The sequence below is a fragment of the Grammomys surdaster genome, unplaced genomic scaffold (assembly GCF_004785775.1).
Source record: "Grammomys surdaster isolate TR1022 unplaced genomic scaffold, NIH_TR_1.0 127, whole genome shotgun sequence".
NCBI classification, from domain to species: Eukaryota; Metazoa; Chordata; class Mammalia; order Rodentia; family Muridae; genus Grammomys; species Grammomys surdaster.
Window position 1 is genome coordinate 1,425,331 of NW_021604585.1, and position 22,227 is coordinate 1,447,557.

The window sequence follows — 22,227 nt, forward strand, 5'->3', positions numbered from 1 at the left end:
AGAGAGAGAGAGAGAGAGAGAGAGAGAGAGAGAGAGAGAGGGAGAGAAAGAGAGAGACCCTGGAACAAGAGTTACAGACAGTTGTGAGCTGCCATGTGGTTGCTGGGAATTGAACTCAGGTCCTCTGGAAGAATAACCAGTATCCTTAATCACTGAGCCATCTCTCCAGCCCTGGAAGGGTTAGTTTCCTTTCAAGCCCATTCTCATTCTCTTTGCCTTCTTTTCACCTTCATTGTTGTCTCAACCACAGAGCTGGAAGCTGCCGATGATACTCTGGTGAGCCCCTTTGGTGTACTATAGTTACAGCCTTCCCACCATGGCTGTCTTAAACCCATACATCCTCAGCACACTTCCTTCCTCTAATCCTGTCTTGGTGTCATTCTTGCCTCCCTCTCTGGTCCTTGTTTCCTGCCATTTTCTCTTGTCCTTCTACACTCATTTGTCTGCCTTGCACTCAGATAAACTAGGGTGATTCCTGGGCCCTTCTCCTCAGATCATCTTTCCCACTAAAGTCCTCTAACCCCAAACTTGCCATTTGTTCTCTCAGAAAATAAGGTGCTCTTCAATTTCTTACATAGACAAAGTCACTACCTTAGTTTGCTTTCTATTGCAGTGATAAAACACCATGGCAAGACCAGGGTGGGGAGAAAGGGGTTTATTTGGCTTATCTGGACCACAGTCCATCATTGAGAGGGATCAGGACAGGAACTCAAGGCAGTTGCCTGGAGACAGAAACTGAAGCAGAGGTGTGTGTGTGTGGGGGGGGGGATTGCTGCTTACTGGCTTGTGCCAATGGCTTACTCAGCCTGTTTTCTTTTATCACCCAGGAAGACCTGCCAGGAATGGCACTGCCCACAGTGGGACAGATCCTACCACATCAACCCTCTACTAAGATAACCCCCTATAGGGTTGCCCAAAGGCCATTTTTCTCAACTGAAGTTCTTCTTCCTAGCTCTGACTTGTGTCAAGTTGACAAAACACTAACAGGGATGGTCACTTTTTAGGAACTGGGTAGAGGACAAATGAATAAGGTTCTTGCTATATTTGAGAGCCCTAAGAAAACGTTGGAGAAGTTTGAAGAAATGAAGTGTAAGTATGTGGGCATCTTGCTCAGAGGATCCCCTCTCGTAAAGCAATGGACTAGTCATTCTGGTCACTTAGGAAACTGCTCAGTACTGTCACAAAGACTTAGAAGATGAGCTCATAATGATTATGGTGCCAAAAAGAACCAGCAACTTCTATGCTTCCGTGGAACCCAAATCTGCGTTGGTCCTGGGGATCACAGGTGTACACACAGAACAAGCTGTTAGGGTTTAAAGATGTTTCAGAACCTTCATGGTTACCAAGTCTTCAGTGGCTCATCTGTTAGGCTCATGCCAAACCTCATATCAGAAAGTAAGGCAGTCCCCAGTGTACTTGTGACAAAATCAATAAGCAAGCTGCCTTCATAAAAAACAGATTGATTAGCAGCTATGACATTATCTGCATAGATTATTTGATTTGTGATACCGATATAAAACGTATCTAAAAGAGGCAAAAACTTCCTGTGGCATTTACATTGTTTCCTCCATGGAATAAAATGAAGAAAAAGACCATCTTTATTTTAAAGATGGAATACTGAGTTATTTGATCATATGGAAAGAATAAATCAAACAACGGACTACCATTGTCTCAGGACATAAAACAAGGTACAGTATTCTGTCTACCATGAGATCACATGGAAGATGCTCTCTGGGGCTTCTGCAGCTCATAAGTGTCCTTCCCACACCACACTCTACTATCATTATTCATTTATATGTTTGATTCCCTTACCAGATTGGAAATTATTTAAGAGCAGAGTCACCTTTTGCAGCCACCTGGTCCTCTCGGACTGGACTGGGTAGCTGCTTCTTGAACTAGTTCCAATGGACTAAAGTGTCCTGCAGAAGGATTCTGTTTGTCCTGAAGATGTTTAGTGACACACACATCCTTTACAAAAGAATCATGTGTATGTGTGCGTTTTATTGGCTGAGACTTAAGTAAGAGCACTGTCCAAAACAAAGCAAAACCTCTGACAGGACTTTAAATCAAGTGTTCTCCATTTCCAAGAAGCTATTTCAACCCTTGCAGTCTTGGTCTGTAACTCTCAGTGATTGCTTAATGCTATTCAGTTGCTTACAGTCAAGTTTAACTTCTTCCACTGACCAAATACACCTAACAGCTATGTTATCAGGAAGGGGCATCTGAGAGGAATTAGCTTCTCACATTTACCTTATCATTTTACAACCTTGTCTCTGTCTACCTTAAACATGAGCTAGCCTCCCTTATACTGTCCATCTGTGATTCTATCACCTTAGACACCAACACGAAGAAGGATTTCTGAGTAATGCACCAGCTCAGCACACGAAGCTCAACCCACATAACTCGGCACACATAGCCTTCCTAAGGGCTGTTGGTTGGTGATGTCGTTCTTATTTTACTTTCTATCAGAAGTCTTCAGTGCAACCAATGCACTGCATTTTCTATAAAAACGTCACCAAGGAAGAAAAGCCCATTATTCTTTTCAGGAGAAATATAAATAAATAAATTAACCTGGGAATAATTTTTGCTAAAGTCCTAATGTTCCAATAGAAAACATTCTCTTAGCATGGCCAAATGTCTAATTATCCTGATAAAAATCGTGTTCTCCTTGAATTTTCTTTATGTTTATCCAAGTGTCACCATCTGATGCAATGAGCAGAGGAATGAAAGGGTGACTCAAAGGTCCAGACACAGCTTGACTCTAAGCCAAGTTGCTTAACCTCTTCATTGGTCATTGCACTTGGAGTGAGTACAGGAAATCCAGATCTGTACTGAAAGTTATTTTACATAGTTATCTACACAGTTATTTATATATTTTCAAGAACTGTAATGGATCTGACATTTTTCCATCTTGACATCTAAACAGATGACTTGTTACAATGTCATGGATGTTGATAAGAGGCATAAGATCCTGACCAAGAGACTAAAGGCTTTCTTATCATGGTCATGTAGCAAGCAACAGGAATGTGGAGTAGTGACATAGGTTCCTCGTGCTCCCAAGTTGAATGGAGCAACCCTTTACATTTTAGAAGAGAAACTCTATATTCAAGGGTCCTAATCTTACTGTGATGAACAGTATACATGCTGCCTTTATTCCAGAAGCAAACATGCTCTCCATCTTTCCAAGCCAAACTGCTATATGAACATACTTGGAAGACATAGGCCAGAACCAAATTCAACTGATACTTTGCTCCTAAAAACACATGGAATGTAAGAGGCCCATGAAGAAATGTTCCCAGGTGCTTAGTCACCTTTATAGCAATCTTTGTAGAGTGATTATAAGATAAAAATTGTGTTTCAAGAGCTTAATATAGAAAGTAGCACTTTGTAGACTGTAGGGAGTGGTTCTGATGCCAAGGTCCTGTTCTCCAATTGGTTCTTGATTCATCAATAAAGATGCTAGTGGCCAATGAGTTGGGTGGAATAAACAAGACTTCTGGGTCCCCACAGGCAAGCTAGCAGAAGCAGGGAAAGGAGAAGGATTTTTGTCGTGCTTCAGAAGGATAAAAGGTGACCAGCCATCTGAGATCTCAAGAGGACAGGCCATAGTCCATTTCCTCAGATGGGACATTAGAAACACCCAGCTACTGAGCCATAAGGCACGTTGAAAATTATATTAGTGTGAGTGTGTTTCATCCAGAGATTCAAGGGATCCTGGATGAGGCTGGTAGCATGGTCCACTCGGAGCTTAAAGCAGGACAGCAAAAACTACATGCTGCAGTAGACATTTGTTAAATGTGCTGATGTATGTGTGAGATCACACACAAAAAAGAAGGAAAAAGACATGTACATAAATATATATGTGCACATCTGTATAGATGTATGAATAGAAAATATGCATGCACACATGGAAGCACATATGCACATCTTGCCAATTCTTATTCATTTTTAACTGCTAAGCCAGTCCTCAGTCATGTTTAGCCTCTAAGCTGATGTTGAAATCTTCTCACCCTATCCCCTAAGCCTGTTATTGGAAGCCCAATGGGTGGTGATGTTCTGCTGAGGGAACTGCAGCAGTCTGAAGAAGGTTTCTCTCAGAAGGAAACTTATTTTATTGTGGGTACAATGTTATGTGCTTATACCTGATGTTTTCTTCAGTTTTGTCCTTGTGGTGGTTTGAATGACATGTGTCCATAGTCTCAAACATTTGAAAACTTTATCACTAAAGTGGTTTGAATGAAAATGGCCCCCATAGGCTCATGGGGAGTGACACTACTAGGAGGTGTGGCCTTGTTGGAGGAAGTCTGAGAATGCAGGGGTGGGCTTTGTGGTCTCTGATGTTTAAGCCAAGCCCAGTGTCTCACTCTATGCTTTCTGCCTGTAGATCTAGATGTAGAACTCTCAGCTCCTTCTCCAGCACCATGTCTGATGGTATGCTGCCATGCTATGTTAAGGACTAAACTTCTGAACCGTATGCCAGTAGTAATTAAATTATTTTCTTTATAAGAGTTGCCATAGTGGGGCTGGAGAGATGGCTCAGCAGAAAAGAGAACTGACTTTTCTTTCAGAGGTCCTAAGATCAATTTCCAGGAAACACAGGGTGACTCACAACCATCTGTAATGGGATCTGATGCCCTCTTCTGGTGTGTCTGAAGACAGCTACAGTGTACTCATATACATAAAATAAATAAATAATTCAAAAAAGACGAAGAAGGGGAGGAGGAGGAGGAGGAGGAGGAAGAGGAGGAGGGGAGGAAAAATAGTAGCCATGGTCATGGTGTCTTTTCACAGCAATAAAATTCTAACAAAGACAACCCCCAGTTGGTTGGCTTATTGGGAAGGCTTAGAAGGTGCTGCCTTTTTGGAGAAAGTATATTACTGCAGGCAGCCCTCGAAGAGTTTAAAGATGAGCCATTTCCACGTGCTCTCTCTTTTTCCTGCTTGGGCTTGCAATTTAAGATGTGAGTCCCCCGTTTCTGCTCCACGTCTTCCGCTGGTTGCCACAACTTCCCTGCTGTAATGGGCTCGTATCCTATAAACACTTTATGAGTTGCCTTGTTTATGGGATTTTATCACAGCAACAGAAGTAACCAATCAATCCGGTCTAAATCACCGATCTTACTTCATGCTGCCATGTGTGCTTTACATAGACTTAAAGAGAAACGAGCTGAGTGTTTAAACAAAGGTCAGAAATAAAGGAAACAGCAAAGACTGCAATATGTTGCAAGTGTTTCCCTGTCTGAGGACTGTAATGCAGAATTCGCACATTCCCTTTTGCATTTTCTTTGCACATCCCACTTGCAGGCCTTAGTACGCCCAACTAAATCAATTCCTTTCATGCCCTCTGCTGGAAGTCAAAATATCAACAACACAACAAAATCAGTAAAAATAGTCACAGTCATCAAAACCTAGTTATAACTTCTGAGGATTTTTTCCCTTCCTTGTTTTGATTTGCTTTTTATTTGGTTTTGGTTTTTTGAAACAGGACTTCACTGTATAGCCCAGGTTGGCCTCAAACTCATGACAATCCACCTGCTGCTGTGCTGGGATCACAGGTATAAGACATCATACATAGAATGCCTTTTAATCTATTAGTTCACTGTAGTTACAATTCATTTTTCTGTGCCTAAAATGTAAATTTCAGAGTTAGTTCTTCCAGGCATATAGACATTCTTACCTACAAGAAAGGAGTGAGTGGACATGATTTATGTTGCTGTCTCTATGAGGTACTGAGAAGGATGGTTGGGATTCTGTGACATTAAGAGGCCTGTGTCTTGCTTCTTTCATAGCATCTGCTTGTGGCTGCTTATTGGAAGAGTAGAGGAGTAAGGGCAGTCCATGGGACACAGAACGCATCAGAGGATCAAAGACATTTCTTACTGGGAAATCCGGATCTCCTCACAGAGCACATTTTGAGGGTGACTAGAAAGATGTAACCCAACTCAGTTCACCCCCATGCTTCCCAGGGCTTATTCTTACTCAGCAGCATTGGGTTAAATACAAACTGCCTCCTTGAGTTCCACCCTGGAATCCTTTGAGCTTTCCCCTAAGTCAAGTCATTAAAGAGTTATGGTCTGGTATACTCACTGAGGAAACTACCCGCTCCAGTCCAGCTGTCCTCTCAAGCTTTAGATCCCTAAGCAGGACCACGTGTCTCTGTTGACTATGACTTTCATCTATCACTACCAAAGGCTTAATGCAGAGCCACAGTTCAGCAGGGACATAGAAGACTCAGGGCTTCTATGATTGTTGCTTGTTCTATGATTGTTGATCATGTTCTAAGATTGTTGCTTGAGATTGGAGAAGCAATTGTTACATTCCAAGTGTGATATGCGTTAATCCATGCAATCTTCATGGCACCTCTTCTTTGTGGATAAGTAGGGAGAAACCTCCAACAACATCATAAGAGCCCACACCTAGTCAGGGGAAAGCTGGAACGTGAAGCAGAGCCGACCCACTCTGAAAGCAAATGTCTACTGATACTCACACAACACTGCAAACTCAGGGACAGTTCAAGGTGACATGTTAACTCTGAAGGACCTTCTAGCAGAAGAGTCCTTTAACTTGAGAAGAAGTTGGACCAGGAGGTAAGCATGGAGCCAGGCAAGAAGAAATCACACTAGGAGACATACAGTCCTCTGTCTCATTTGCTTTCTCTACTTCAGAGAGGGCCAGAGTTCTAAACATTGGCTTGCTTCTGGTGTAACTTCCTTCCAGAACGCCAAATAGAACAAGACACCTAGAGGATTTTCTTGGCTTCTTTCTAATATCACTAAAGGGTCTTTGAGAGGAAAAGAAATTACAGTCATGATTTACAAGTATATGTTAATCTTCTGTTACTCTCTCAAGTGAGGGAAGAGATAAAACAAGACCTTCAAATAAGATTCCACGTGGGGCCTAAGAGATGACTCAATGGGAAAGAAGATGGACATCAAGCCTGGTGACATGAGTTCAGTCTCATGTCCCACACAGCGGGAGAGCAAGCTGTTCTCTGATCTCCTCTGACCACCACATGCAGGCATCTCTCTCTCTCTCTCTCTCTCTCTCTCTCTCCCCCTCTCTGTCTCCCCCATCCCCCCTCTCTCTATCACACACACACACACACACACACACACACACACACACAGTGGATTCTAAAATGTAATTTTACAAACAGAGTCAGAGCTAATCCTAGCCACTAAATGTGAAATCCCATTAAAGAGGTTATAATTGCTTTGGTAGTTTTGAAACTAAGGCTCCATTGCAACAGAGTACAGCAGAAGCCGGACAGCAGGAACATCTCTAGGCAAGCAATTCTGCAATGAATGGGCAAATGGAAACAAAAGTGGTGCTTTTCTTGTAACCAAAGAGGTGAGGACCCCTGGGTGGCCCTGGGTTTATGTCCATAAACTTGTTCACACTGCTATCAGTTTTCTACATGCTAATGTTAATAGCTACATAGTTATAAAATAACCTCACAATGGCAAAGACTTATTTTTAGAAATAGAAAATCCTTGGAGGTCGCAGCTTGACTTGGAAAATATAATCATCTTGCTTGCTTATTCCAGTGTCTCCCACATCTCCGTAAATGGATTGAGGAGAAAAAAAAACAAGTAGTGTTGCTCTGTGAGCACTTCCCCTTCCTGTCATGGAGTTTGGGATCAAGTGTGATGGGGTAGCAAATGGAAACTTACTTCCAATCTAGTCCTAGCAGGGTGTTTCAGAAATGAGATATAAAAGCATATATTTTTTTCATTCATTTTCATTGCTATTCCTTGTTAACTATATTTAGAGTGTGTGTGGGGTGTGTGTGTGTGTGTGTGTGTGTGTGTGTACACAAATAAGCACACACCATGATCAGATAACAGCTTGCAGAAGTCTGTTCTCAATTTCTCCCACGTACGTCTTGAGGATTGGGTTCACGTTATCTGGCTTGACAGCAAGTGTCTTTACCTGCTGAGCCACCTGGCCAGCCCTCCAGTAACTGTTTCTTAAGACTGACCGTATGCCTAGATCTCCATGGAAGAACTTTCTGAGTTCAACATTGGCCCCTGCTTGAAGGCTTGGCAGTCTTTTAGTGGGAGAGCCCCTTCCAGAGCAGCTTTCTCCTTCAGCCAGGCCAACAGCCTCTTCTCTTCTTGCCCTGTCTCTGGCCTGCGCTTGTGGGGGAGCTTTGATGACCTGAACTTATTGAAGTGGTTTACTGCAGGAGGCACTTTAGTCTATAGGTGAAGACAGCTCTTTACAGCTACAGAGCTGTTTGAAGTAGCCAGTGATGTCCCATTTTGGCTGGATATCTTGTCTGGTGCCAAGATTCTTGGGCCTTTTCTCAAACAGATGATTCACTGTTGGCATATTTGTCTTAATATTTTAGAGAGTTCTTATATCTCTACCTCCCTTCCAACCCTTATTTCACCCTTATTTCTTTCAACTCCCAACATTAGGAAGGAGAGAAAAAAGGTTAGAGGGGAAAGGGAGTGTGGTGTAGACCTCCATGGGCTATTTCCTGCCAATTTGGGTCTTTGGGTTCCTTGGGACAAGTCCAATATTTGTCATCAGAATATCCCAGCATTCCAGAAAACCAGCTATAGCAAACCCACCAGCAGGACCCACCAGCAGCAGTGGGGGAAGCAACAGGAAGAGCATCAGCTGCCACAGGCCCTCTTGGGAATCTCCTGTTTATAGCCTCTGCAGAGTCCCCCAAATTAAACTACGCAGCTGGCAAAAGTCACACACACACCCAGAGCACCTAGAGACCATCACAGTTAATGGCTGTAGACAACCTGAAGCAGCCCATATCCCACACTTGATAATTAAAACAAAAATGTATTCAAATAAAAGAACTAGTTTTTTTTTTAAAAAGCCAAAACTCTCACTACAGTTCACCATCTCTTTGGGCTCCTGGTCTTTCATAACAGCAGGGCTGGGGCCATTTTGCTGTGCACGGCCTTCTTTCCCTCTACTGGACAGAAAAGGGCAGCTCCATTAGCCAATCTCCCCCCTGACTCACTTGACCAGGAGATGTAGCAGGCTAACTGTAGTCGGTGTGGAGCAGCGGGGGACAAACCCTGCTGGCACCTCAGCAATCTTCGTGGCAGGAATCCTCACCACCTCCTAGAACATAGGTCATGTTAGAATCTACTCGAATGCTCTAGTAAAGTAGACTGGAGATGCCTCTGAGTTGGTAGAGTGCCTGCCTAGTACACACATAGCTGGGCTCAATTGGGCTCAATGTCTTTCAAAAAAAAAAAAACAAAAAAAACCTCGGTGGTATACACCTGTAATCCCAGACTTGGAGGAGGGAGCAGAAGAATCAGAAGTTCAAGGTCATCCTCAGCTACACAGTGAGTTCCAGCCCTGCCTGGGATCCAAGAAACAGAGTCTTGTGTAGCAGGTAAGTAATAGATTTGAAAAACAGCAGCCCAGAATGCCTCAGGTAAGATCGCTGATACCAAAATCACATCCGTCTCCAACAACAGAACCAGTTAAGAGCCCTCTGTTTTCAGACTCTGTGATCTTAATCCAAATTGTCTGAGACATTGTCTAGACTTTACTTAAAGTTTTCAAAGCTACAAATCAAATTAGATCTGTCCTAACAGAAACACAAATTACGGATGGAAGAGAGAGCCCCATCAACTGGCAGAGAGAACGACGGCATGCCTCTACCAGAAGGTGGCGGTGTTGTGTTTCCAATCGTCTCGAAGGTTGCCTGTAACTTGAAGCTGAGAGTAAAAACTAGGTTTTTTGTTTTTGACATTTTCTACTCTTCCCTCATAAACACCTTTTCTAATAAAGAAAAATAAAGCCCGACTCTGTTGAGCATTTCTCCTGTAATAATTCTTAAAATACTGGCAAGAATATTGTTTTTTGTTTAAAAGACACCATGAGTCAACAATTAAGCCAACCAGGCAAAACTTCCTGCTGGAAGTTCTGTAAAGGAAAGCAAAGGCCCTGGAGCCTTAAGAAATTTTGGGTACACACGACAAGAACTATATTTACAAAGCCAACATTCTAGCTTACTAATAACTTACTAATAACTAACAACATACATAGAACTTACTAGTGCATTATGAGAAATAACAGAAATTCTCTATTCTCAGCTTTCCTAGACAGCAGCAGTAATGACAGTCAGTGGCTGGTCTAACTCTTTTTCTCTACTAAGCAGAGGTTCTTGTTCAGTTGATTAAGCCCAAGTCACTGTGTAAGCACCACATATCTATTCTCTGGCTCTGGAGAGTCATGGAGGTCCCTACCACTGTTTCACCCCTTGTGGAAACTGCATCATGGGTGGCAGCTGTAGGGAGGCAGAGGAGGGGGGTGGGAGGTTGGGGGTGGAGAGGTGGGGGGTGGGGGTGGGGGTAGCTTCCTATCATTTTACAGGTCAGAGAGCAGTGGTCTGTTCACACCTACTGTTCACTCTTCTCCACCATCCCTGTTTGAGATCCTTTTACTCATCCCGAGGGCACAGGGGTTGATAGCTGGTGAGCCAGAAACACATCTACAATGTAGCAGCTGACACCACCTGTACTGCTCCACAGATGCCTGCCTTTCATCTTTAGTGGACTTTAAAGAGCAAAGACAAGACACGCTAAGAAAACTGGCCACAGACAGAAGCTACACTGTGGCTAAAATTAAAACTGCATACCAGTCATGCATTTTTAACATAAGCATTTATGGAAATTGACTCCTAGTGTTTAGACAGTCTTTTACTTCATTGGTTATTTATGATGCTTTGGGCATGGAAACATGAGCTAGACATCAAGGCCAGTGAGGGGAAGGGACTGAACTACTAACAGCTTTGCCCTCTTGCAAATAAAAAGAAAATTCTTGCTTTCTTCAAACTGCATTCAAAAAAAAATTCAAAAGAATAAATTACCAGGATTCCAGCCATCTTTTTTCATAAGTCTGAAAAGTGAATTGTTTAAAGCCTTACGTGGGGTAAAAGAGTTCAGGAGGGGAGATTATTACAAATAAAGAGCAACATAAACATTATGATGGATACACTTACAGATGGAACTTGTCATTTATTAATGTTATTGCTACCACAGGTTAATTTATTAAACTAATAAGAAGGGCATTATGGAAATTAGCACAGCATTTGATTTGAGAAGTAAGAAAATAACAAGGATTTGAGAACCGCAGAAATAATGTCATCCCTAAATGTGTTCGGTTCCTCAGTGCTGACACAGGCTTCTCTAGCTTGAACTGACAGAGGAAACGTTATTTAAAACCTACATGTGAGAGTCATTGGGGAACATTAGAAATTTGCAGTAGATACTGTCATGGGAGTATGTTGCTATGAAAACATTCTCCCATACAACAGTGAGTGGCTGTGCCCAGGCAGAGGTTGAGTCTCTGCAGAGGACCATCATTTATTTGATTGTACATCTTCCAAATTAAGACCTCTGTCCTAAATGAGCCTTCAAGATGACTGGTGTGTCTGCTGTCTTCAGAGAAGTAGAGACATGCTTTGCTCTGGGTCCAAATGATTACTCCTCACTTCACATTTAAGATTCTATCTAGGAATATTGTAAGCATATTAAAGGTACATGGAGTACATCGGAAAGCTGGAGCCTTTTGGCAGGAACTAGTGGGACAACCCACTTGTGTTTCCGGAGGAAGTCTCATGAATCACACGTCACCATTCTGGAGAGTAAAGAAGCCATTCCATTTTCTGTTTTAATGAAGCCAAACGATGGTGGGGGCAAAGGTAAGTAAAATGTAGCAAAGGAGACATCAGGACCACCCCAATTGGACGGGCTTCTCTCCAGCAAGGGGATACCTAAGGATATTGGAAGACTTCCAGGAAGTTTGCTAATAAGAGCCAACTTTGTTAGCCCAGACAGAAAGATTCTGGACCCTGCTAACTCCTATCTTTCCTAGTCTGTTCTTGTAAAATCGAGGCTGAGGCCCTACACCAAGCTGGCAGAGAATTTGATAAGAAGAGGTGACATGGCTAATGGAATCTACAGGACCGTCACATCCATTGACATAGTTCTGTCACATAGACTCACTAGGCTGGCCTGACAGGCAGGGCCACTGTCAGGGTAGATATTCAACTGCTGCTTATATTTGCTATGTAAAGATTCTGCTAATAGTTAAAGCAGCTTCTAAGAGCTGAGGCTGTAGTTTAGTAATGGAGGGCTTGCCTAACATGTGCCAGGCCTCAGTTCCATCCCAGCACTACACAAGCACACACACACACACACACACACACACACACACATACACATGAGATAAAACTCTTTGTTGCTGTTTTTTTTTTTTTTGTTTTCAAGACATGGTTTTACTATGTAGTCTTGGCTGGCCTGGAACTTGCTCTATAGACCAGGCTGGGCTTGAACTCACAGATCTGTCTGCCTTTGCCCCTAAAGCTTTGGGATTAAAGGTATCTGTCACCACGACCTGGCTGAGCAAAACCCATTTTTGGAAGTACACTGGAATCACACACTTAGACCTGGTGTTGACTACCTTTGTCTCCATGTACTAACACAAATCGTTGGTTGTTTTCATAAAACAAAGTTACAATTGTATCTTATGATACATGAGTGTCCATACATTTTCATATACCTCCATTTAAAAGGCAGGATGATTTTCTGTATATGGGACCAGCAATCTAAAGGCCAAGTGTGCTACCTGTTTTTTACAACCTATGAATGGTTTTTATACTTTTCAATCATTAATAAAAACAACTCCAAAGCGAGATGGGGATGAGCTCAGCTGGTAGAGTACTTGCTTGGCATGCACGAGTCTCTTGATTTGATCCCCAGAAGCACATAAATTAGGCCTGCTGATTCATGCCTGTGATCACAGCACTTAGAAGGTAGAAGCAGAAGGATCAGAAGTTCAAGGTCAGCCTTGCCTACATAGTGAGTTCCTGGACTGCATGAAACCCTCCTTCAATATAATAAACAAGACTCAAAACAAAAATGATATTTTATGGTATTTGAATATTTTATAAATTTATTGAAACAATCACATTCATTCATTTCTACATTGTCTATAGCTTTGGCTGAGGTGCTACAACACACTTGGGTAGCTGGAACATATCACAAGCCTAAAATATTGATATTACTATTATGCTGTTGTATATGTAAATATTTATATTTATACCTGGCCCTTTACAGAAAATGTTAGTTCACCCTTGTTCTGGATTAAAGGACAAAAGATATAGGTCAGTTAAATATAGTAGCTGTCTTATTTGCTTGCTTTTTTGCGAGATTGTTTCGGCTGTTTAGGTCACACGGTTTTGCCATCCAGTCCAGGCTGACCTCGAACTTACCACCCTTTTGCTCAGTCTCTCTATTATTGGCAACAGCTGCACACACAACCTCCCTATGCCTTGTCCGGTGTATAATTTGCTTTCCCTTACAAATTTTGTACCAAACCTAAACATAAGCATACCAAGTACTCTATCACTGAGCAACATTCGCAGCTGGTGTATGATTCCTTTCAGACACAGATTGGAGGACAGGGAAACCTTAGGAAACCCTTTGGAAAATGTGTGTTCTATGTAATGAAGCAGTCATGTCATACTGATGTGAAATTCCTGATGTCGTGATGGAATGGTGGGAGGACAGATACTCACTTGGGAGTTACACACTGATGTATTTTAGGACAAAAGAGTTGAATATCTGCAACTTTCTTACAAATGATTTGTTCCTGCTCTTTCGACACTTCTATAGGGCTGAAAATTTTCAAATCAAAAAGTTGGAGGAAATAAATACAAGCCTAAAGACAATGATACTTTGTAAAGAAGTCCTCGATGAGAAGGTAAACGGCTGATCGAGCATTGCGCTGAGGGTCAGCCAGCTAACCCAGGCAGCTTGAGGTTTGCAGAGAAAACCTCCTCGGCGGTTACACTTCGGGGCTTGTCATCCATCAGCCCACATCTCTCATCTTTGTGGCTTTTTCTAAATTTTCCTTTCTGTTTTTCCTGAGCTGGTTCCAGATGGTGAGAGGTTTACCAAAGATTTACTTGGTATCCGATCTCCGAATTTAAAGAGAATATGATAGTCAGTGTTTAGCCTGTCTTTCAAGAAATAGTTTTTAAAATACCTCCCATGTAAATATATTTTGGGGGTTTTCTTTCTTATTTTTTTCTAGTGGGGCCTTGAAATCTACCATTAACTACCGCTTTACCTTTTGAAAATTAATTGCAGGGCTGAAGAGAGGCCTCGGCTGCTAAAGTGCTTGCTGAACACCCATGAGATCTGAGCTTGATCTCGTCAGCCATAGTGAAGGGAGGGTGTGGGATCCCCAGCTTGTATTTAAGCTCTGAGGATATAGAGACCAAAGGACCCTGAAGTTCACTGGCGGCCAGCCTAATCAGACAGCCTCACGAATCAGAGAGCCCCGTATCCCAGTGAAAAAGTGTCTCAGAAGTCAAGGTAAATAAATGACTCTCATAGAACAACACCCCAAAGTGACCCTGACCTGGGCTCCACCCATTTGCATGCACACTAATCCACACATGTTATCAGAAAAGAATTAATTCCTTAAGATGTGTTATCTCTTTCACCAGAATAAACTCAACACACCAATGGGTCTTATAATGTCCCATTTTCTCCTTCTATTTGTATTTTTCTGTTTGTGGACAGTAGTTTTAGGGTGTGGGCACAAGCTAGACTGTAAGTTGTCACCAAAGGCTGCTTATAGGTCAGCAAGGGCTGTTAAAAACGCACAGCAGGCAGGACCTGGAAGAAGCCCACTGTCAGCTCTGCAATCACTCTGGGCTATTATGAGTCTTCAGAGCCACGACTCCCTGTCAGGTTGGCTCATTGTAATATAAAATCTATGGCATCACATTAGTTCTGTCTAACTGTCAAGGAGAGATTTTGCAGGCAGTAGCTTCTCAAGGGAAAAGAAATGGCAACTGTTTTATTAATAGAGTCAATGGTCTCTTCAAAGCAAAAAAAAAATAAAGGAGCAGATTAGAAACAAATTATTCTTTACCCACTGGTTGTGCTTTAAAACAACCCCCCAACTGAGACAGAAAGGAAGTCAGCCTAATTCGATGTAAAACTCATGAACCCGTTTCTAAAAATAAAATTGGAAGTTGTAACAAGCTTCGTTCCAGGAACCTGAGTTATATGAGTGTCATATATTGTTTTATGGAACTTGGAGATTAAAATGATTTTTTGGTAGACATCGTGTCGGCTTCCTATTTGAATCAGTCCAGCCCGAAGCTGAATAGAATTATAGGGGGAAAGGAGTGATCATTACTGGCAGTGAAAGCTCCAGACGTTGCCAATAACCTTTAAAACACATACACATGTACTTCACACTCCCTTCCAATTTTTATTGGCTATGTCCACACAGACAGCAAGTTCTCTGCCAGTGGTACCTCGCAACCCTGACTCCTGAACGGCTAGAACTGCCTAATGGCAAGACCCACTCCCGAGTTTGAAGAAAAGGGAGAGTGTTAAGCGATTTGTGACCCTTGTGTATCCAACTGCCATTGGACGCTGGCAATGATCTAGCATTAGTCTACCTCCAAAGATATTAAGGTCTGAGAGATGAATATTTGATGAGCTTTGTAAGACTTTGGCAAAAAGAAGCCTGGAAGTTCAACCATCAGACATTTTATATTTTATATCTTTCCCTCTTGGTAATTTCTTTTTATTTCCCAGCCATTCTATCATTTATGCTGAACATTAAGACAGGGCCCCATTGCCTCTGTAAAGGGGAAACTTAAAAAAAAAAAAAACAGAAAGAACAAAAGAACATTCTAAAAGCAAAGCTCAGAAACTTGTACTGAGTTTCAAAATGAGTTCTTATACGTGGTGTGGCAGTAGGGGTGGCAGTTGATTCAGGATGCCAGGAGTAAAAGAATAGGAAGTTTCAGGACATGGTATTTATGGAATAAAGCCAATGTCTAAATGGCGCCCCTCTACCCCAACATCTACCACCGAAAACGTAAGTCAGAAGAGAGGGCGGGAGCAAGAAAGAGCTATGAGATTTAATGGAGGCACAGCAAGTGCTGTGGCCCCTGTGAGAAGTTTTAAACATTTCTCCCTCTTGGTCCAAAACTCTGAGAAAGAAAAAACTGAAGAGAACTCAAAGGGCTATGTGAGAGGACAGGGCACCGGGGAACTTCCTGTCTGTAGGGATGAGAAGAGATGATCTTCCACAGTCCCTCATACTAGCCGAAAGTGGGATCCACAAAAATGTGTCCCCCTCATACTAGCCGGAAGTGAGCTCCACAAAAAGGGGTCCAGGCAGGTGCCTGGGAGCAGAATATACAACCGGATATCACACCTAGGGAGCCTCCAAATGGCTTTGAGAGGTTTGAATAAGCATGAAAAGAGCTAAAGTGCTCTCGCCTAAGAGAAGAGACCAACTGTCCCCACAGTGAACTTGTGGAGGGGACAGCCAGTGTCAAGGCAAGGGAGAAAATGCCACTTAGTTCCAGAAACTCAGCCGGAACTGCATCTCCAGTTGAGTGATGGGCTGTGGTAAGCCTGTTGGAGGAACAGGCGGCAAGTCACAGGCTGTATGAGCCAGCGGCAAAGTATTTGCATGCCGGAGGTTTCTCACTGATGCCAAGATTACACATAGAATCCCCATAGTCCCAACCACGCATACAGACAGAGGTGGGAGAAGAGGAGAGCAAGATAGAAAGGAGAGGCCACAAAGAGACTCAGTACTCCTAAGGAGATAGCATAAGCTAAATGTAGCAGCGGGCTCTCGACCAGGAAAAAAATGCACCTCTTCAGTTATTTCCCGGTTGGCACAGCTAGGAGACGAGGGCTGCTGACGTCCTGTGGGTAGAGGCCAAGGATGCTGTACAGGACATCACTCACCACAAAGAATCATCCAACCCCAAATATGAATAGTGAATAGTATTGACACTGAAAAACCCCAAAACAAATGGTTGGTTTATTATTAACAGCCAAGCTCAGAAGAAGTGTTTTAAAAATAAAGTTATGCCTGCGTAGAGGTACACATCTATGGTCCCAGTACTGAGTAGGTCAAGACAGGAAGACCACCAGTTCAAAGTCAGCAGGACTATAGAACAAGACTGTCTCTGGTGGGGGGAGGTGTTTTTGCATACTTGAATGTTTGTAATAATTATAAATATGCAAATATGTAAATGATAATTCATTGTTAACAGTATGGAGAAAATGATGAGTGGGCATAAAATGGCAGGGCAGAGCTCTGGGAAACATCATGGTATAAAATGAGGTAAAGTGTAAAACAAGCAAACAAACACCCCAAAACTGCAAAATCAAACTGTGTGACTGCATGGTATATCACAAACACAAATGAAGATAGACTAGGGAAGAGTCACTCAAGAAGGAGGGAACAAGGGGCTGGGGAGACAGCTTGATCTGTAAAAGGCTTGCCACACAAGCATGAAAATCCGAGTTCAAATCTCCAGTACCCACATAGAATGCCTGTGATTTCACTGTGCAGGAGGTACAGATAGCATCTTTGGGACTCACTGGCAAGTTCTAGGTTCAGAGAGAGATCCTCTCTCAAAAAATAAGATGGAGAAAGATTGAAGAAGGCACTCCATGTTGATCTCTGGCTCCCACAAACACACACATGTGCACACATACACACAGACACACACACATCAGCCAATAGTGTAAAATGTGCCAAATTCACAATAATAATAATAAAAAAAAACTAGATCTATGAAATTCCAAATTGAACTTCCCTGGATCTGTGGTGGAGGAGGGATGGGAGCCAGAGAGCACCAGAGAAGGATTGTCTTCAACAGGAGTCATGCCTCCCTCACTGAACGTGGCAGGAAGAACAGACACCCCACAAGGAGGTTTGCAGGCTGTAATGAAAATTGCGGAGAAAACAAATTTTTTTTTCTGAAAATAAAACCATGATGTTCCCAAGGAGGAGGCAAATTCATCTGATGAAATTGAGATGGAAGAGAAACCAGAAAGCATGAAGAATCTGAAGTAATTATGAAAGCATACTCAGCATCAGTCAATGAAGAAACTTAGTGGGCACCTGTGCAACATCCTGCACCTGGCTGAGGTCGGGGACCACAAAACTCTAAAGCAGCCTACAGTGTGACAGTTCCCAGCACTTCTGAGCTGATGCAGTCAGAGAATACCAGCAGCTAGATGGGCAGACATGAGGTTCTGATCTGAGCATTGGTTCTGTAAGAAGGACCTCCATCAGAGTCACAAGGAGACAGAAGCATCCCCACATGTTGGAGAACTACCTCCCAGAGCCTGTCTGCACACGCCTGATGCCTGTCCCCACCAGAAGTTTCAGAGGGAGCTCTGCAGGGATGTGCAGCCTCCTTAGCAACCACTAGATGCAATGAGAAGTCAGCCAAACAAGGAGTTGGAGTGACAGGCAGTGAAAACATAGGGCAGTACAGAGAGTAAAAACACTGCCGTCACAGATCCGGAGCTACAGAGGTCGATACTGGAAAGGTCAGAAGTCAACTACTATGCCCTGTGTGGAAAGGGTGCTGACAACAGGCCTCAGACACACAAAGCCTGTTTATGGAAGGGGTATAATTTCTGTAAGGCTGTTTTGCTCTGAACAATGGCCCAGCAACACTTGCCGTTTCTTTGACATTAAATCCAAACATCTCCCAAGACCAATTACGTAAGTAACTCAGTGTTCCCTACCTACAGGAGTTTAAAGTACCTCCTTCACCATCCATAGTGGGTGCGGAGTAAGGAAAGGAGGCCACTTTGGGTGTTAAAAGGTGAGGCTGTGATGGGAAGTGCTGGTCCCCACCCGCAGCTGAAGCTGCCGAGAGCCATCCTCCTTTTTATCCCGCGTGTCTCTTGCCATCTGACTTATGAGACAGTGACACGAAAAACGAGACAAAGCTACATAAGAAGTTGTACAACTCATAATTTGCCAATTTCCTGTAAACTTTTTTTAAAAGTTCTTCTTAAAGTAAAATTATGCTTCTAAGATGGAAGAAAAACTTTATTCCCAGTTTGGATATCATTTGTATGAGTAGACTTGGTTTCACTCTCTATAAAATAAGGCAGTTAAAATCTAGCAATAGGGAAGCTGTGGCTAACGGGTCTGATCTGGCCTTGTGCACATTCAGACATGTATTCTGTGTGTGCACTGCTGTCTGCTCCCCTACCCCATCTCTGTCTCTTCACTGTCTCTGTCTATCTCACTGTCTGTCTCTCTGTCTCTTCCCTGTCTCTGTCTCTCTGTCTCACTCTCTGTCTCTCTGTCTCTGTCTCTGTCTGTCTGTCTGTCTCTCTCTCTCTCTCTCTCTCTCTCACACACACACACACTCACACACACACACACACACACACACACATACACACACCAGTGCCTGGCTTCTAAAGGCGTATTAATTGCTGCTAAAAGTCCAGATGAACTCTAAGCTTTCTCTCAGGTCTAATGAAATATGAAATAAATTAACTACAGAAACTCAGACTCGGGCAGATGCAGAATGGGCATAAAAGCCCTCAGTCTCAGGTACCAGAGACCTGGTTAGATAGAACAAACTTGACACCATCGAGCCCTTTATTAAACAGCCAGATTCCCCTGGCTGCTCTGGATGGCTGATGCATTTGCATCCTTCCGTTTGCATTTTGGTGGCTTTCAGCACCCTTGCTCCTAGAATGGCCTGCTTTTTCCTATGAAGCCGAACTGACTTTCTTCACAGAACACCCATTGCTTTTGAAGCTATTACCTCATGATCAATAATCAGTGTGGTTTTTCCTGAAGAACAATGTACATGACGGAAAGCGGAGTCTTAATCATTCCTGTCTGAACACAGACCAGCATCTGCAGTGAGGGAGTCTGGAGCCCATTTCTCTCAGCCACTTCATTCTGACAGGACCATGAGTAGCTGGCATTCCAGCCCACCCTGGGGAACCTTGTCCAGACCCCGTAGTATCAGCACACCTAGGCGTAGCATCCATTTCCTTTGTCAGAAAGTGTATGGCCTTCTCTCTGACTGAAGTCTATCTTATCTTACACTTCTGTTGAGCCTTTCTTGCACGAAACTATTTGCGACTTTGGTGTGGTGAAGACAGATCAATCATCCAGCTTGTTCAAAGAGAAAAAAGGCTGTCACGTCTGCTTGGTGGCTGTGGAATGGATCAGACATTCTCTAAAGTTTTCTCCTAGCTCTGTTGTTTTTGCCTTCAGAGTTTGATTCGTTAAAGGACTGTGCCTCACAATATCCCATAAATAAAAATTATTACTTAAAAAGAAGTACAATTGGTCTACAAACACACTAATCAATCCTCCTCCAGCAGAAACAAGGAATCATTGAGTATCTATTCAGGGAGACACCAATTCTGGAGATCAAAGAAGATGTCAAGGTAACAGGGCTGGAACAGTGATGCCCTTTGAGAATTACACCCAGGTGATGAACTACGCCCTGGAGGCCCCAGGCCCAGGTTACTTGAAATGATTAATGACTGAAAGTTATCTACAAGAAATCTGCTTGGCAACAGAGTATGGAAGAACTTAGGACTTAAAAAGTACTTAGTGTTTGCTGTGAAACTGGAAAGGTTTTTTGAAAGCTACAAATGAAAATATAAAAATCTCTGACCACAATATCCGTGCTGAGTGCCTATGTGCTGTCACTAGAAAGGCAGGGTAGACGTTCACACAATCACAATGATGGATGCTCTCTAACTCATTTCATTTATTTGAAAATTAGTTTTCTTTTTCCTCTATGAAGTACATTTGGTTGGGCAGTGTGTTAGCTAAAAGCTCACCATTCCAGCCTTGCACTCCACTAACCAGTCACCTGTACAGCAGATAGAGCAGCTAACCTGTTGGCAATATGTCAAGAGATTGAGATGAGGGCCTGGAGGCATGACTCAGCAGTTAGGACCACTTGCTGCCCTGGCAGACGACCTGGTTTGGGTTCGTAGCACCCACATGGTGGTACAAACATGGCTGCCACCTCCAGTGCCAGGGTATCCGAAGCCCTCACTGGGCTCTATTTGGCACTTTACCCATATGTTACACTTACATACAGAAAGACACAATGCTTATACACATAAAAATAAAATAAATAAAGATCAAAATGAAAAGGGATAAAAAGGAAAGAGAGGGAAATAGGAGGAGAAAAGGAGAGAGCAAGGAAGGAAAGAAGAGGAGGAAGGGGAAAGAAAGGGAAGAACTTTGTTGAACAGATGTGTTATCAGATGTGTTATGGGAACAGTCTGGGGTGGGGGGAGGCTCACAACCCCCAGCTCAGGAAGGCTGAACTAGGACATTGAAGAGAAGTAGTGCTTCTCACCACATCACACACATCAGCACAGAGCCAGGGCTGGAGCCTTCCCACAGTCCCATGCTGTTTTGCTAGAGAAAGCTACTTGCTGAGTGTGGCTTTAAAAGGAAACCCTGGCTGGCATATCCCAGGATAGCTACAAATGCAGCCCAAAACAAAACAGTAAACTTCAAACATTCTGAAGCTTTTGTCTTTAACTGGATGGCAGGATTCTCAAGCATGAACTCTGTAGACAACAAACAGTATTGTGTCAAAATGTAACCTTAGATCCAGCTGCCAGATGGCTAAGACGCTTTCACAAAGCAAAGCTTAAGAGGTTCCCTTTCCTGCCTGTTTCCAACTCCACAAAATAACTAATAAACTAGATACACTAGAATGCTGCTTTACACTTCTCCTGGTGTTCTGGCAGTGGAGACAGAAGAAGAATCAAGTCTAACATACATGTTCATATTACAATAGAGAATGTGGACAGTCAATGGGGGTGGGGGACGATGACTAACTGTAGTTGAGCTTGTGTCATCTAGTCTGAGTGACACCACTGATGGGAGAAGGACTCTGGGGAGACAGAAAAGCCAAGGGGAGAGCACTTAATAAATGTGGTTTGGTACCTGCAATCCATTAGTTGGAAGGAAGTGTAGAGAAAGAGAATAATGGGCATAATTACCATATTGAGGTTATAGTAAAAGGAGAAGGTTTGTAGAGTTAAGAGAGAAAATGATCATGGAGGCTGGTGAAACACCAGCAGGTAAGGCTTGGGTAGAAAAGGAACAGCCAATAAAAGCAGACCTCTGAGAGTGATGGGAGGGGCTTGGAGAGAGCCTAACCCAGGACTGGAAAGGGGGGATTTTAAGCAGAAAAACATACAGGGAAGTCACGCAGGGGAGGATTAACCTAGCTCGCAGCGCTTAGCCATTAAAAAGCTATTAGCAAGTATATCAAGCAATGGAAGTCAAGATGGTTTTAGGATCAATGTCACTTTGGAGTGTATATGGTGGCTCTCGTGTTATTCAGCCCTCTGGGATTGAGAATAAGTAATT